Source organism: Lucilia cuprina, chromosome 4 (assembly GCF_022045245.1).
Source record: "Lucilia cuprina isolate Lc7/37 chromosome 4, ASM2204524v1, whole genome shotgun sequence".
In the NCBI taxonomy this organism is placed as follows: Eukaryota; Metazoa; Arthropoda; class Insecta; order Diptera; family Calliphoridae; genus Lucilia; species Lucilia cuprina.
In genome coordinates, this window is record NC_060952.1 from 29404542 (window position 1) to 29423350 (window position 18809).

At 29.2% G+C, this 18809-nt stretch overlaps 1 protein-coding gene across 2 annotated transcripts in view; it reads left to right on the top strand.

The window, feature by feature from the left end:
• The window catches only part of LOC111676505 (phosphoinositide 3-kinase adapter protein 1), a 91067-nt gene that overhangs the window by 35927 nt on the left and 36331 nt on the right, over positions 1-18809 (top strand). The window lies entirely within an intron of this gene.

The following is an 18809-nucleotide window of genomic DNA, read 5'->3' on the forward strand; positions in this document are numbered from 1 at the left end:
GTCTATAGTCTAGTCTATAGTCTAGTTTATAGTTTAGTCTATAGTTTATTGTATAGTCTAGTCTACAGTCTAGTCTATAGTTTAGTCTATAGTCTAGTCTGTAGTCTAGTCTAAAGTCTAGTCTATAGTCTAGTCTATAGTCTAGTCTATAGTCTAGTCTATAGTCTAGTCTACAGTCTAGTTTATAGTCTAGTCTATAGGCTAGTCTATAGTCTGGTCTATAGTCTAGTCTATAGTCTGGTCTATAGTCTAGTCTATATCCTAGCCTATAGTTTAGTCTATAGTCTATTGTATAGTCTCTTCTATAGTCTAGTCTATAGTCTAGTCTATAGTCTAGTCTATAGTCTAGTCTATAGTCTATTCTATAGTCCAGTCTATAGTCTATTCTATAGTCTAGTCTATAGTCTATTCTATAGTCCAGTCTATAGTCTAGTCTATAGTCTATTCTATAGTCTAGTCTATAGTCTATAGTCTATATATCGGAAAACTAATGAACTTGAGAGCTTAGTACTCCAAAAACTTGGAACAGCAAGCCGTGTAAGCTATAGATGACTTGTGGAAGATAATTGCTCTTTACTTGTGAAACTAAAAATCTAAACCACTTGCTTGGATATTTGGCCATCACAAACTTACAAATCAATCTGTACTTTCGATTAAGGTTCTTTTTGTAAATTATTTAATAAGAAATCAAACACGCAAAACAGTTTTATCTTTTGTCTATACTTATCATTATTAGTTATTGTAAAAAAATATAAATAATTAAAATTCTTTAACAATAGACAGTGTAAAAATCTAATTCCGGTAAAATCGTAACAAGTGGAAACGTGTTAAAGATGAAGTGTCAAGATCTTCCTCAAGATAAAAAACAAACAATATAACAAACACACAAAAAAATGTGCAATGAATAAATGATTTTTATTTTATTTTTCTATTATTTTGGGACAAAAATAATAATGCACTTGACAGCCGAGCAGCAGCAGTAGCAGCAGGCAAAACTGATGACTGCAATATTGACCACAACTGTATTTAAAAGAAAGGAAAATGGAATTTTAATAGAATTTTCAATAGCGGAAGTTGTAGCTAGTGATTTTGAAATGTCACAGCTTTATTTGAGAGAAACAACATATTTTTAGCTTTTGTTAATAAAAAATATAGAAAATATCTTATTGGAATTTTTGTTTATAAGAAAATATTTCAAATAGTTTTTTGTTGTGGTTTTTAAAAGGGTGTTAAAATATTAGTTTTATGAGCCATACCACTCATTCATAATCGGAAGTAAAACCAACAACATTTATAAGCAGAAGAGCTAAACTAAAAGACAGGTAGTAAAATAAATATATTTCACACTTTTCTTTATTAAATATCTTAACATTTATGGATGATAATGATCTATGAAAAAATAAGACATTTTTGAAAATTTCCCTTTCATTGTTTTGGCCCAATGAAAGCAACAGGAAGGCAAATATCTAATAAAAAAAGGGACTAGAAAAGAAAAATTTATTACCTCATTCACAGCTAAACATACGTTGAGCATATTAAATGATGATGTTTGCTTCTTTCTATTTTCAAAAATTTTACAATTCTAGTCTATTTTGTTTGGGCATTTCCGTACATTGTTGTTTTTGTTGTGGCTGGAGTATGTTGTTGGAATATCAGTTCATATTGAGACGATGTGTTGGGAATAAAATTCTAGACATTCCACACTAGAGACAGAAAAAAAATAACAAGCAGGTCGTTAGACACATGTAAAGACAGACAGACACATTAAGATAAATGTATAAAAAAACATTTCTTATTAACTTGCAAAATTATGTTAAAATATTTAATTGAAATTTATTTCACAGTATTTTTATTACAAATTCCATTATCAGAGATTTACAAAAAAAAAAAAAGAAAATAAGATGATTTCCTTTTTGTTATTTATTTATTCTTATTTTCTCGATATTGGAGTTTTAGTGTTTTTACTAAACGACATTTCCGCTTTAATAAGTTGTAAGTAACAAGCAAAGGATTTAAATGAAAAATTTCCCGCTCTTTTATGTTAGTTGGACAAACTCATTAACATTTCAATTTGGGTTTTTAAGAGCATTTCTAGGAATTCCTTTGGAATTTTTATGAAAACAAAAAAAAAAAGTTGTGAAAAGTCATTAAAATATATTTTATGGATTTTCCTTGGGGACTTAACGTTTTTTTTCTTTTCTTCAATTTCAAGAGATCTTAAGCCGCCTTGACTAATGTGTTAAAATTACTATAAAATTAAACATTATTTTTTTAAGTTCTTTAGGAATTTTATCGTTAATAATGGGTTATAATGAATGTACTTGATTGTTAAATTATATTCATTAAGAATATTTTATTGCCATTTTTTATATTATAATCGTTTAGAATATATAATTAAATTTCTTATCAGGGGCTTTCGATTTCGGTAATAGATAAAAAAGAAAGTGATTCAAAATCCTAAGGCGCTAGTTTAAAAAATGGATTTCAGTTAACAAATTCTTTTATATTATAACAATTTTTTTGACACTATACTAAAGTAAAGAACTATTACATCTAATATTCTTAACTGGTGTAGGGTATAATTTTCATTACAAACCCAGCAAAAACTGCATAATGGCTTTCAATTGTAATCGCTTACCTAACAACATACTTTTCAATGACTACTTTATATAACCTGGATTACATAATAAGGTCTTGCTAATAATGTGTTATATAAAAACTTTCTACTTCATAAGTCATCTTGACAGTGAAAATACAGATGCTGTATACCTTTATTCATGTGATTTACAATGACTACTTTTTCTAATTACTTGTAATCATTTGTGGTAAGTACTTGCCACTAATGACATCACCGTGTTAAAAAAAAATACTTAAAATGCTATTCTGTAAGTAAATTTCAACATTTTAACTTCTTACATGGTAATGAAAGTTTTTACTGGGAAAATAATGTATCGATTTCAACTATTTTGAATAGGCTTCTATGAAAAATATTTTGAAAATTAAAGCCTATACCTTGAGCTCAAGGTATACATGGTCAAACGGACAACAAACATCAATACAACCTATCATTGATCCAGCACGCCTGAACCCAACGCACATACAATTTCAGACAATAATCCCAAATTATTATTCATGTTTTCTATTATGATTATGATAAACTGACTAAAGTTATTATAATATTGTTACTAGGTAAACATATTATGATAATGATTCCTATTAATGATAATGTATTATTAAACAGACAAAATTCCAAATAGCTATTAGAAGTTTAAACATTTTTAGGAGAGAAACGAATATTGAGAGTAAGGTTAATTATAGAATGGGTTGTAGGGTCATTCAATGTTTGACCATTTTTGCTATATTGGCATTTTGCAGCAAGTTATGAGCCTTACAATCATTTACTGAGCGGTACCTTATATGCAAGGTCAATTATGGTCTGATCCGGATCCTGACGTTTCTTGGTAACTTCGTGGGCCTATATTACTCATTTTTGATACCAAACAAACGGCTTCAACTAAAAATATAATTTCAGCTCTTTAGGTTGTCCCGTTTGAAATCCATTGTGTTTTCTAGGCAGACAGACAGACAGACATGCATTTCTCGTCTTAGAATCTAAATAATGTCAATATTTTGATGGGTATAAAAAATATAGAATATTAATGAAATATTGGTTTGGTTTAAAAGTAGCAATTGATTATAATTTCTATAGATCCATTGATCTATTACGATATTTCTTTTTTATTTTACATCAGAAAATGCTGAATAATGGAACCTATTCAGCATTTCAATTCGAATCGAATCCATTTGGCAACTTTAACATTTCGCATTTCGGTTCGACTCTCCGTCACATAAACTTACAAAAAAGTAGGTACGATCGTAACGCAGAATACACACATTCCTAAAGCATTGAAACGAAATGGAATTGCTTCTTCTTTTTCTTACGATTCAGTTTTTTGTTGAAATACCTTTTTTCGATCGTTACGTAACTGAATGCGTAAACGTAATCGAAATGCAGAATAGGGGTGAATAATCAAATTAATTTTATTAAGATAGTTATGCGAAAATCCACAAAATATTTTTTTCCAATTATAGAAATAATCGAAACAATTAACATAAATAATTAAACTAAGATTTAAAATGTATTAATACATTAATTGAATAAATTAAATATTTACTTAAGTTTTTAATGAATAAAAAATTTGTTAAAGCATTTTTTAAAAATCAATTAAGACGATGATTGAAACAATTGAAGTATTAATTAAATGCTCACAATGTTAAATTATAAAACCACACTCTCAAAATTATTTATTTGTTGTCACATTTCAACAAATGTAGGGATTTATAAATTTTCAAACTGTCGTATACTTTAACTTCTTATGCCCAAAATATTATTAACTATTTGAGAATTATAAACATTTTTTTGCTAAATAATAAAGTTTGATAGATTCATAAATTAAACATACATTTTTGAAAAAAAATTGATATTGCTCAAAAAAAATCTGAGACTAACTAATGTATTACAAATTTTTCATTCTTTGTATAGTTGTTAGATCTCTTTAACCATGATCATTTGCTGTCATATTGTCTAAAATTGCATCGATAATCTTTGAAACTAATCAATTCGTTATTCTTAAATTTAAATCAAATTTGTAAAAATGGCATGCGTTTGACCCACATTATGACAGGAAATAATTAGATGTTTTTATAATTAATAAAAAGTAACGTATTTTAACTTCATAATTATTTTTTCAAGCATAAAGAAGAATTACAAAAACAACATATAATATCTATGTACATAATAATGATGATCCTTAGCAGAAGTTTGCACATGCGCACAATACAAAGATATTGAGCATACAAAATCGCGGTTCAGTTCTGCTTCATTCGCTACATTTACTCAGTAGTAAGTAATATGCGGGTGTATTAAGCATGTCGCTCACGTGTGGAATAAGAAAGAAAAAGAAACATTCTCGATAGTTCTGGGTTTTGAATTAGTTAAGTAAATGACATTCCCATTAGTTCTGAGATTTGAATCTGAAAATTGACTTCACTATTGATTTCACCTTCGATTATATCATATATGTATTACTTAAAGGAAATATTCGAAGTCACAAAAAAAATTAATTTAAACTGCATTCTTAAGCTTATAAAATCCTTCCTTTTAAAACTGCAGGGTTTTATTTCAACCAATATTTACAACAGTATGTTGTAAATAAATGGAGTTTGCATAAAACGCGTACCCTCCAACTTTACGACTACAATGATTATTTGTATTATTATTGTTGTTGTTGATAAACAACATTTACAACAATACAACTTAAGGAAAAACAAAATATCACGTGTATCGAAAACAACAATAAGGAAAAAGAAAAACATACTTTATAAACAAATACGATAATTATTTAAATTTTTAATTTTCTTTTGTTTTTAACAAAAATAATATAAAAATACAACCAACTAACCATATGAAAAATACAAACATTGCTGCAATAAGAACTACAATAAGCCTACCACAAAAATACATACACACTATGTATTTATATCTACAACATAATGAACCATGCAACATTATGCTTGTGCAACACTGCAATGAATACGAATATAATCAATAAAATAGAAAGAAAACAAAGAAACAGATTATAACAACAAAAACAAACAGGAAGAGGACGTTTTGAATAAATGATGATAATTATGATCACTATTCATAATTATGATCATAACAAACTATGTTGCAGTTGGTTTCTTCTTTTTAAGGGGGGGACAGAGGAGTGTTGCACGTATTCACTTTAGCTTTAGGGTAAGAAAAGTAAACAACTGTTTTTCCTTACAGTTGAGTTTTTTGTGAGTATCAATTGTTACAAGTGTTTCAATTGCTAAGATTATTTGTAATTGGAAGAATTAGTTCAATGTGTTCGAAATGCCTTTTAGTTGATATAAGGACTAAATCAGAAAAAAAACTTATGAAAACTATTCTAGTCAAAGCATATCCTTGGTCCAAAAAATCGTAAAATTTTTGATCACTTCAGCTTTCAAATTTTCAATATTTCGATGTGTTACAAACAAAATGACAAACTCAATATACCCCCCATCTCTTTTGATGATGGGAATAAAAATCATTAATTTATAGTAAAAATCGACTCCGAGAATAAAGTTTTATATATCTTACAGCATAGAGTTGCTTTATGTTTCTGGAACTAGTGGAATTCAAGCAAAAAAGTCTATTGTGGACAACGAAAGGCAAATTCTAAATAATAACGACTCGTTGCCGAAATCACAACGATGCACTGACGAAATCATAACAATGCATTGCCGAAAAACTAAAAAGCTTAAAGAAATTGACATCTTTGCATTGTCAAAATCATAACAGGGTGTTATTTAAATTATATACACATTCGTTGTCAAAATGCTAACAAACGTGGTAAGCTACTATTTAACAACGAACTTAATTAATTTTGGTTCTTTTCTTTTCGTTTCCTTCTCATAGACTAGACAGTAGATCACAGACTAGTCTATAAAATAGTGAAATGAATAACATGAAAACATGGACCAGTTATGCTATACGCACAATTGGGACGAATGACGAATTTTTCGGAACGAATTTTCGTCGTCAGATATAGAACACACTAAAGTATATGAAAATACGCACAATCAGTGCGTATGACGAAATTCGTCGTACGTAACGAACTGTGCGATAGGTTTATTTCTATTTCTTACGCAGACGAATGACAAATTCATTGGGGAAAATTTTTTTAAGACCAATCTTGGAAGCCCGTATTTTCTGAAAATTGGCGGTTTTGAGTACAACTAATGACAATACAATATTATATTCGAATATTCGAGATTATATTAGAAAATTCGAAGTTATGTTCGAAAAAATTTTTATGGTCTTAAAATAATCTCTGCGTTATAAAAACTATAAATAAAATTTTCGAAAATTCGGTCTTAAGTTCGAAAAATTGTTAAAGCCATTAAAACCAGTTCTGGTGGCCCGAATTGTCTGAAATTTGGCAGTTTGGACAACACTTAATGACACTACAATGCTATGTTAGAATATTTAAAATTAAGTTCGAAAATTCGAAGTAATGTTCGAAAAAATTTTGAAGCTGTTAAAATAATCTCAAAATTGGAGATATTCACAAAAATATAATTTTAGTTCTATTCGAGGTCAATTTCTTACATTTTCTAATTTCGAAATAATGTTCGAATAAATTTAAAGCTATCTCAAAATCGTGGAGATTCACAAAAATATAATTTTTGTTCCTTTTGCTTACTTTTTCCAAATTCAAACAAACAAATTTTGAAACGAATTCGCAGTACGAATAATTTGATTGTGTTCCATTCGACGAATTTACGCAACAAATTTTTTTTTTCGACTAGTTAGTCGTGCTTTACGAAATTCGTCGTTAGTCCCAATTGTGCGTAGAGCCTAGAATGGTCTTTAGACTTGACTATACACTAATCAATAGGCTAAATCACATATTAAGCAAAAGAATAAACCATAGACTAGTACATATACCAGTCAATAGTCCATATCCTAGGAAATAGAAAAGCATATTTAGACTACACCACAGCCTATGTATTAGTCAAACGATTGATCAAAAAACTAGATCATGAAATAGTTTATGAGCTAGTCTATGGTCTAGTGCAGCCTATATTAGTCTAAGGACGAGTAGTCAGTAGACAAGTCCATAGACTAGACCCCTATCCCGTCCATATACTAATCGAAAAATCAGACCCTAGGCTAGTTACTAACGAAACCATAGACTACTCAATATACTAGAGCAGCAAGAAAAACCTTTAGATTCAGGCGTGGATCTACGGGGGATTGATAAAGGGAAAATTGAGACTATTTAATTATAAAGTTCATGAAGGTCATCAACACTATTATAGAACCTGGTTTTACAGCTTTTTGCCGAGATACGATAGGCTTCGTCTTCGGTGCCATAGAAAATAATGTGCAAATTTGTATTAGATTATATCCAAGGTTTAGAAGCCCTATTCGGGGATTTAGTTGTATGGGGACTAGGTGAAATAATGAATCGATCTTAACGAATTTCAATAGATTTCGTCCCTGGTACAAAAATGTACCAAATTTCGTTGAATTATTTTCAAAATTAATTACATTATTTATTAATTACAAGGTTTAAATGGACGGACTCAGAAAATAATTCTAAGCCGATTCGTATACTTTAATACTATTTTGCCTTACAAATATCAGCACAAGCTCAATATGCCCTCTCCACTAAAGTGGTGTAGGTTATAGAAACAAAATTTCCCCCCCAAACGCTCGAGCTGGAACCGCGGCTGATAGACTAGTTATAAGACTAGACCTTAGACTAGTCAAAAGACTTTTCTTCTAAGTTATTAGAAATCAGTGAAAGTATTAATAAATTAAAATTTTCCAGCAAATTTTTACTTTCCTTTTTTCATGTTAGAAAGTGTTACATTTACAAATTGAAAAAAAATCTATAAATCATAAATTTTCCTTGATTCTCTTTAGCAAAATATTCCATTGTCTATAATAATTATAATTCAATTGAATTTTAAATAGAAAATCTGACATTTATTGCCAAACAATATAGGTTTGTTAAATTTTTTTTTTTTTTAAATTTGTCATTATTTAAATTTCTATTACTTTGTCCTACCGCAACTCCTGCTGTTAGGCACTTTTAAAAAGTTTTTCAATATTTATTTTCATTTTATTTTTTTTTTTTGTTCTTGGGTAATTTTCTTAATAAAATTTTCCAATTGTTAAATGTAAAATTGTTCTCTGTCTGTTTTTGAATGTTTAATGTTTGGTTTTTCCTTGGGACCTTTTGAAAGTATGTACTTTTTTTGTTTTTGTTAAAATTTTCTTGGCACTTTGTTAATTTTAAACAGATGGATTTTGTAGCGCAAAAAAAATTTGAACTACAAGAGTTAATTACTTTTCAAAATACTTTAAAAAGAAAGTGTCAGTAGTGGTGGCATGATTATAAAATGGGCGGGCAACAATTTGCATGTTTTTGCTTTTTTGCCTTTTAAGTGCCAATAGGTATGTTTTCAATTAGAATTTTCAGTTCAGTTGTTACTTTTTCAAATGACAAATGAAAAAGTTTTAATTTGAGGATAAAAGAATTGTGAAAATAGATTTAAGCATTTGGTAGTTTGTGAAAAATATTATTAAATATTAAACTTTTAACGAAAACTACAAAGTCTCAAAATATAAAAGCTGTGATACACAGTTGTCAGATCTTACAACGTTGTCAGTAAAATGTGCAAAAAATTTAATTTGTTGTCAGAAAAAGTATTTTCTGACAATGTTCTTTTGTTGTCAGAAAAAGTATTACTGACAATGTTGCACTACAAAGTTTATAAGTTGACACCGTTGTAAGACACTTTCTGCTCATATTAAGGAGTGAGATCGAAAAATTCTTAAGATACATATATGTTTATAAAAAAGAAACCACTAAACTTACAGCATTATTTTTTTTATTTGATTCAAATTATTATTACAATTTACAAAAAAAAAATATTTTTATAGTTTTAATCACTAGTGATGAAACCCTTCCATTAACGTTTTTATAGTGCTTTCTGTCACTTTGCTCGAACATGTAGTCCATCTCCGTTTAAAATCTACCACACTTTTGGACACCTTTTTTGTACTCTTCAATTCTCTTTTAACAAGAGCACAATATCTCTCCACTGGCCTTAGCTCCGGGCAGTTTGGAGGATTTGCCTCTCTTGGTACAAATACCACATTATTGTTCTTGTACCACTCAAGGGCTTGTTTACCATAGTGACAGGATGCCAAGTCAGGCCAAAAATAAGTGGACACATTATGAAGTCTTATGAATGGAAGCAACCTTTTTGTAAACATTCCTTGATGTAAATTTCGGTATTTATAGAGCCCGTTGTAACAAATGATTGGCTTCTTTTGCCGCAACTGCATATTGCTTGCCATACCAAGAACTTTCTGGGAAATTTTGTCTGCTTTTGGGTCCTAAACTTTTCTTCAACATTCCCTCGAGCATCAGCAACATAAAACTTTTGACCTGGAAGTTGCGAAAAATCTGCTAGAACATACGTTTCGTCATCCATTATGCAGCAAGAATATTTTTTTATAAAACTTGACATCAATTTCCGTGCTCTGTTTTTGGCCTCTAAATTTTTAGCAGCGTTCCTGTCAGGAACTTTTTGAGCCTTGTATGTTTTTAAACCTGCATTAGCTTTAACTTTTCGTACCAAATAGTCCGAGCACTGAGCTAACCGAGCTGCTTTCCTACCGGATGTGTTGGGAGCTCTTTTGAAAATGCGTTCTATTTTTTGGCTTTAGAAACATCATGTGGACCATTCCTTCTACCTGAACCAGGTTTTCTATCAACTGACAAGTTCTCCCGGTACTGTTTAATAACATTGGAAACAGTTTGACGGCAGACCTTTGTATGCTTGGCCAACTTTTTGTAAGACCAAGTTGGGTTTAGTTGAAAATTTTTAATAATTTCAGTACGCACTTTTTTCTGGTCACTCATTTTAATCAGATTAACAAAAAAATTAATATAATTGACATTACACATAATAACTGACATGTTTTTCAAAGGTAACTTGATCAAAAAAAAAAAATCAAATAATACTTTGGTTGAAAAATGTAATGAAAAACGTGTGTTAAGAATTTTTCGATCTCACTCCTTACTGCCAACGTTGTAGGATCTAATAACCGTAAGATCTAACAACAAGAGTATTTTAAATCCTTCGTTCGTGGTAACGCTTTCTAGCAAAATTTCTATCTTCAACTGTTTTTAAAATAGATATCAATCAATACATTTCAATTTTTTATTACTTTCGACAAATTTATGTTTATTTACAATAAAATTTTATGTGGAAATTTCAAATATTTTTTTAAGAAATTTGTGAAAAATATTTAAATAAGTATGACAAAATGCATAACGGAAGAAATTTTAATAAAACTATTTTATTATCTAAATATTTTTGTCAATAAATATTTCAAAGTTTCCAATTTTAATACAAAAATTTTATGATTTTTAAGAAACATTTAAAACAAAACCCTCAAAAATAAATAATTCATAAAATGCATATAAAAAATTCTATTTAAAAAATATGAATTTATAATTAAGTCATATACAAACAAAGAAACAATCAATAAACAAATTCACCTGCAACATATATGTATGCTGTCACATTTCCGGATGAATATTAGAAAATTTATTCAAATAATAGTTTTTCATATATATTTTTTTGTTTAATACAAAACCAAACATGTGTATCTAAATGGTTAAGTTCTAATTCATATGCAACCAAAGTTAAAAGGTCGTCTGTAGGGACTGAACTTGGAACATTTGTAGAGTATTTACACGGTCTGTACACGAATATAATTCTAACAGGGGGAGCAGAGCAAAAGGTTAAAATAATAAACAATTTTTTTCTTTTCAATTGATTGAATATTTTGTAATGGCACAAAAAAATATGTTTTTATTATCTTAAAGTTAAATTTAAATTTGTTTATGTATTTAAATTTCCAATGATCGAAAAAAGTAAATAAACAAATTACTTGCACAATTGGAATTTTTAGAACAGGAAATTTTATTTATTGAAAAATATAGTATTGATTTTAAGAAAAACACTGATGTGTTGATGTAAAGATCAGTCATAAGAATATTACTCAGGAATTTTTGAAATTTATTTAAACTTTGAAAAGTTTAACAAAAACATTTAATATAATTTTATCTTCAAGTTTTGAGAAAGAGAAATTAATATTGTATATGTATAAAAGAAGAACTATATCAAAATAAGTCTATGGGGGCTAGGCGTAATATCTAATAGCCAGGGCAAGGATTTTCATGCACTAAAAAATTAAAAATATGCTCTTATAATATGCACTATAAAATGGGAAAATATGCACTAAAAATATGCACCAAAAATATTTCCTTGTGATATTTAGATCTTAAGTTTTTGACAACAAATATACAGGTTTTTAAGAACTGTTTTATGTACTATAATACCACTTTAACGGAACCACCTTCTCGAGAAAGACAAATATAAAGACTAAGAAACAACATTAAATAGTACACAATTATTTTCTAAAAGTCGAAAGCTTGATAGCAATTCTAATAAAATTAGGAACAAAATTTCATCAAGTTATCTTTTTATATAGACACACAGATGGACATATTCAGAAATTGATGCTGAACCAATACTTTAAGGACCAAGGTTTGGGCTTATTATCAGCACAAAATCAAAATACCTTCCGCACTATTGTGGCTTTTGCAAAAATATGAAATACAGAGAAAACTAAACAATTTGTTTTAGAAAAATTAAAAAAATATGCAAAATATGCTATAAAATGTTGAAAATATGCAAAATATATGCAACCTAAAGCAAAATATGCTATTTATATATTTATAACAAAATATGCCTAAATATGCAATAACAAATCGATTTTGTAGCAAATTATTTGTTTCGAAAAGAAAACATGTTAAAAGTTATTTTGACTTACTGACTAAAAACATGCATTTGCATAGAAATCTTTGCCCTGCTAATAGCCATGGCAAAAACAGTTTAAAAGGTTATACCCAGCAAAAAAAGAAATATCAAAGAAGCAAAAGAAGTTGAATTTACTCCAAGGAAGTACTGAAAAAGAAGTGATGATTTTAACACAGACTTGTTATAGGTTTAATTCAAATAATATTCAGTACAAATATTTCCTTTTATTTTTGCTGGGTAAATAAGCAGGACAGAATCTGCGTCGATTTAGCTATGTCCGTCCGCCTGTTCATCTGTGTGTCCATCTAAACCTTGTGCACAAACTACACAACGCAATTTTCAAGATAATTTTATTAAATTTGGCAAGCTTATTGCAAATGGTTAAAATCGGTCCATTATTTCGTCTAGCCCCCATACAATCGTACCACACGAGTAGGTCTTTTGAGCTCATAATTATGTTAAATGTTGCAGTATCTTAACAAAAATCGTCGAAACTTATAAAATTCTTAATAATACTGATGATCTTCGTAATGATCGGGTCTCATTTGGCCCTAGCCCCCTTTACAAACTCCCCTTCATAAAATAAACTGAAGGTCAAAATTCACTTTAGAAATCAGAATTCCAACAATAGAAGACTAGCCTATGTGACCAATCGATTCCAAAATACACTGACAGAACTTAAACTATTAGGAGTGTTAGTTTTCTTCGATGACTCTTTGTACTCTTTTCAACGCTGAAATTTGCACCATCGACACGTTTTGCAACCAGTATCCTATCCTTGAATGCGATAAGTTCAAAATATACAAAACTATGTCGAATAATCGGACTTCAAGTCGTCCACTTACTGTAATAGTTATTCAGATGCAGAAAAAGTGTTAGCACACCTTCCACGCTCTACAATATTGCAGACTGAGATATTTTGGAATAAGGAACGTCTCAAAGAAGTGTCACCAACAAATCTAGATGAGCCGTATGGTCTTCTTTTTGGTATTATCTGTCAGCATATGATTATCAATTTTTATGATAAACTTTAACGGAAATGCGCACTGGAGAGTTAAGCTTCACGTGGATCCTATGGGTGCCGTTGTATTATCTGTAAAAAAATGTAGTAAAAGAGAGAAACAAGTGGAAATACTCATCCTCATTTTGGCAGCTTCTACAGAAGTCATTATATGGTTGAATGATTACCAAAATTGCAATGACCAGTTATAAAAGTGTACTTCTTCTAAGACCTACTAGATAGAATGTTCTGTGAAGCAGAACAAAGGGTGCCACAGCATCCTTGCGATTGAGTAATTATGCTCTTGAGACTTGAAGTCTTGAACAGAACTACAATATGTGTGGAATACCTAATGGCCGATAGTGGGACACCATAGAACTGGTTTTAGATTTTTGTCAAAATATAAGCAATATTGATGCCGATTGTTTCCCAGTGTCCTTTGAAACTAGCATTGGTAATCCTGATTTCATTAATATACACCCGGCATTGTTGGACAAGTCTTGATCTATAATATAGACCGATCAGGGATTTAATATCGACTTGATTATCAATATAGATTATGATATCTCTGTTAGATAGTACGTAATTATAATTAAAATTACAATTATTTTCGAACGTAAAATTAATTGATTAACATTGTAGCCCAAAAAATTTTATAAAGCATGATTGCTGCCGATTTCTTTTTTATTCGATCTTAAGACATTTTCAATCTCCAAACATAGAATTTTTACTGTTTCCAGTTTTGAAGTATCTATTGAAACTAACATAGTTGCAATATTTCGTTATTATTGAACACGTGCCAATGGAAACATATAAAATAACTCTTCCGTAGCAAATTAACCTGTCAACAGCAAATACTCATCATAATAATTTTTATTCGAAAAAAAAAACTGCGCAGACGTAACATTTACTAACAACCCTGTCTCCTAGACACACGATAAAATAAAGATCTATTTTTAGCCGGCTAAGTAAAATATAAGAGGGCGTCTAGTGGCAATAGAGTATGGGGGGTTAGGGTTCCATTATGTTTTGAAACAATAGTTTAGTGTCTACAGATTTATGACACGCACCGTGTAGACAAAAGTAATAAAAACAAATGTAAAACAACACATAGATAGGAGTTAGGAGTACTCCACTTAGAAAAGAAACTAAGTAAGACACTTTGGGGATGTTGTAAGTAAGTAATTTAAAGCAGTGATTGGTATAAAGAGAACTTAAAAAACAAACGACATCATATATGAATCTTTAACAACTAAAAAATTGGGTTTAGTTTTATGTAAAAAAAATTTCTCACTTAAACATATAAATCGTGTTTTGACTCCTGCGGTTCCCTGGTGGCTGTGAGAGCCGATCATTGTTTTCAAACAAAAGTACAAGGTAAAGTTGCACTCTGTATAATTTTTAGATTTTTTTTAATTTTCTATATTCTCTTAATTTTATGGTTGAGGAGTATCTTTTCTTCTTGTTCTTGTTTGGCACAGACACAATCATTTTCAAGATCATTTCATAGACTACAACACAGATGTGTACAATAACTACAACAACAATAACAATATATTTAATGTTTTTTAAAAGTGTTGCACTTTAATACATGCTAAAAGTACTAGAATTAAATGAATAAATAAGTATGTATTTTATGTGGCAATGAGTGAATGACTGAATCTGTTTGTTCTACTTGTTATCTTTATATTTTTTAAGTACTTGCACTTGCACTTTTTTCCAAAACGACAAGACAACTGAAGACTATCAAATTTTTATATACTTTTTTTGGAACACAGAAACAGAGTTCTTTTGTTTTATAAAAAAATCGACCCTGGTTTTTTTTTAAATTACAAAATGTATTTTTTACTTTGTATTTCTACTTGCATTCATTCACTGTTTTCAAAATTTCATTCTTAATGGTTGATATTTTCTGTTTTAAAATAAAACATTTATAGAAGCTTGAACGTCGAGTTATTTGCAGTTAAAGTTTCATATTTATTGATCTGTAAAATGTATAAAAATCATTTTTTATATCTTTAACTGAAACTAAAACTTTTATAGTTAAAATTATTTAAACTGTTAACAAAAGTAATATTGTTTACTTTACATATAAATGGCCAGATGTGTTGTCTATGGTCTGGTCATAAATATCAGCAAAGGACTGTATCAGGAAAAAACTTGTACTGCCCAGCAAAAACTTTTATTAACATGTTAGGGGTTAAAATTCTAAAATTTTCCTACACAATAGCATTTTAAGTCATTATTTTAACACAGTGATGTCATTGGTACCCAGTACTTGCCACAAAGGCTACAAGTAATTAAAAAAGGTAGTCGTTTTAAATTGTGTGAAAAATGCTTACAGATCTAAAGCTAAAGTATTTATATAACACATTATAGATAAGACCTTATTAGACTACTTCTATATAATCCAGATGATATGTAGTAATTATTGAAAAGAATGTTGTTAGGTAAGTAATTACAATTAAAAGTCATTATTTAGTTTTTTTTCGGGCTGATTCTTAAGTTTGAAATGTATCCGCCTTTTTCGGAAATCTTTTTATTAAAAATTTTATATTTGATTCCCTTAGATTTTTTAACGAATTGGCCCACTTACGATCACTGAACTTTAATACCGCCCATGGAGCATTTGAGGAGTCCATTCTTGTCCATACATATTTCAAAATTTTATTCTAATCTAATTATTTTTTTAAAAAAGATTCATTCTGCTCCACATGGACTGTTTAATAGCTTTTTTTAAATAGTACACTGAAAAAAATTCATGTATATTTTTTAGATAGTACACTGAAAAAAAATCCATGTATATACAAAAATGTCGTACATTGTACGAATGAGCATGAATTATTTTCAGTGTATGAAGATCCATATTGGATTTTTTTATGTTAAAATTATTTTTCCATGATCTCTTTCTCTAGATTTTATTAAATCTGATCATGTTATGTGAAGCTTTTGAATTCAATTCCGACAATTATTAGAAATTATGACAACCCCCATAGACTAGTCTATTGGAGTATAGTCTGATTTATAATCGGATATATACTATTTGCCACAGACTACTCTATTGTCTCGAGTATATGTTCTTGAGGTGTGGTCCATCGGCTTTAGTCTTATAAGTTATACTATCATCTCGAATATAACATGACTGCCTATAGTATCAACAAAATCAATAGGTTATGGTTTTTGCTTACCAAACAATTCTGATCAGTGATGGCAAATATCAGGACATATATAACCATAGCCTTCACATAAGGTCTATTTCAGAAACTATCAAAATTGTATAAAACAACCTTCATAACAGTTTTACAAGAACCAAGCACATATGCACTTTTTTTTCATAAATAAATTTTTGATTTACATCAAATTTTATACAAAAACTATATAAAAACCCGCACTAGTGTCCCAGATAAAAATCAGATAAAAAAATAATAAATTGCCATAATAATAATAACAAAAAATGTGAGAAACTTTTAAACTTAAACAAACATAAATGTATGAATGCATTAAACAACTACACAAATTCACATAAAACCCACTAATAACATAAAAAAATCATGTAAAACATAAAAAAAATAAAAATAAAAAATGATTAGATATCATTACCAGGTGTTTAATCCATAATGATAAAAACTTCAAAAAGAATCTTCAAGCTAAAAATGCCGCAAAGAAAAAATTATTAAATTATAATAAAAAACTAAAAAAAATAAACTTCCCTCTTTCCATCAAAATTTTCAAATAAAAATAATAATTTAGAAAAGTGAAAAATAAGGATTTCAAAAAACATTTCAGAAAATCCTCTATAAAGGTAAACAACATAAATCTGATTAGAAATTCTAAGCCAGTCTTATTTGGAAAAAATCTCCATATTATAGTAATGACCAACATACAAATTGCTTAAAGAACCCTTGACTTTAAATCAAGGTAAATAATAAAGGAGGTGGTTTTTATAGTCGTATATAAAAACGAAAAGAAAATGGTCACTATAAGGTAATAATAATGTAAACAAACCGCAACAACAACGACAGCTACAAAAAAGGTCAACTCTTGGATTAATATGCTGTTGGCAACTTGGAAATTCAGGTAACAAACCCAGCAGCAGCAACAACAACTATAAAGAAATCGAGGGAAAAACTGTGTTTTGTTTTGAAAACAAAAATAATTCCTACTGGAAAAACTCTTACTTATTTACTTACATACATACGTACTTACTTAAGGCATGTAATGAGCAGAGCAGAGCTAAGTGGAACGGCGGCATTGGTTTAGAATTCATCTAAAGTGTGGGTGCAATATGTTCAACAGGCTTTTCAATAAGGATGGATGGACAGACGGACGGTTGTTTGAATGGACGGACAGATAGTTGTAGTAGGTTAAACAACAAATGAGTAAGAAGAGTTTAAACCGTGAATGAAAGAGAAAGAATTATATGTTTATAAATCTCTGTTTATAAATATGCTCTACACTAGGGGAAATTCGATTAGAGGCAATGGATTTATATATTCATTTATTATAAGTATGTTATGAAAGTGATAATAACAACAGATTCCAACAAAAAAAAATTAAATATTTACGCATGAACATTTTCTCACAAATACCAGAGAGATTTTTTGTGAATATTGGAAAATTCCCAATCTATCTTATCTTATATAAAGATATCGGTTACTAATGGTCCAAACTCTTGAAAACTTCTTGAAAAACCTACATATTTAGGAAATGACTTTGTGAATGTTGGGAAATTTCTAATCTATCTAACGTTACTTATCGCCCAAACTCATATAAACTTACAGGAAAACCGTCATAGATAGAAAATGATCAAAGGTGACCATATAAGGTGACTTAGGTCAGTTATAAATGAGTGTATTACAACCAGATACCAGTCTGACAAGATTTTTTTTACCAACATCTATCTATATATACACGACTTGAGATTTTCATTTATAACAGTTTATTGCATTTAATAATGTAACTACCCACCACTTCATAGTCGACCTAAACTTCTTAGATCAGCAACTAAGTCTCTCTTTTTGACATTTTTTAAACAATTTCAGGCTTCCGGTAAGTAAATGGTTAGAGTTCTAGTCTGGTAGACCGTAGAGTTTGAGTTTGACAATTATATCTACCATTGTAACATCTTCTTTTAAAGAGTCCATTACTCCAACGAAGTTAGATAGAGAAGAATTCTAAAGGAATTTATTTTTTGTTTAAGAAAATTCTCTCCGCAAAACATCTTTAGTTTCTTTTATAAATATTTGTAAATATATCCTTGTTCTATAAAAACTGTACCATGAACTCTATGTTCATGACCACGGTGAACCTTCTCGCAAGTTCGATATTC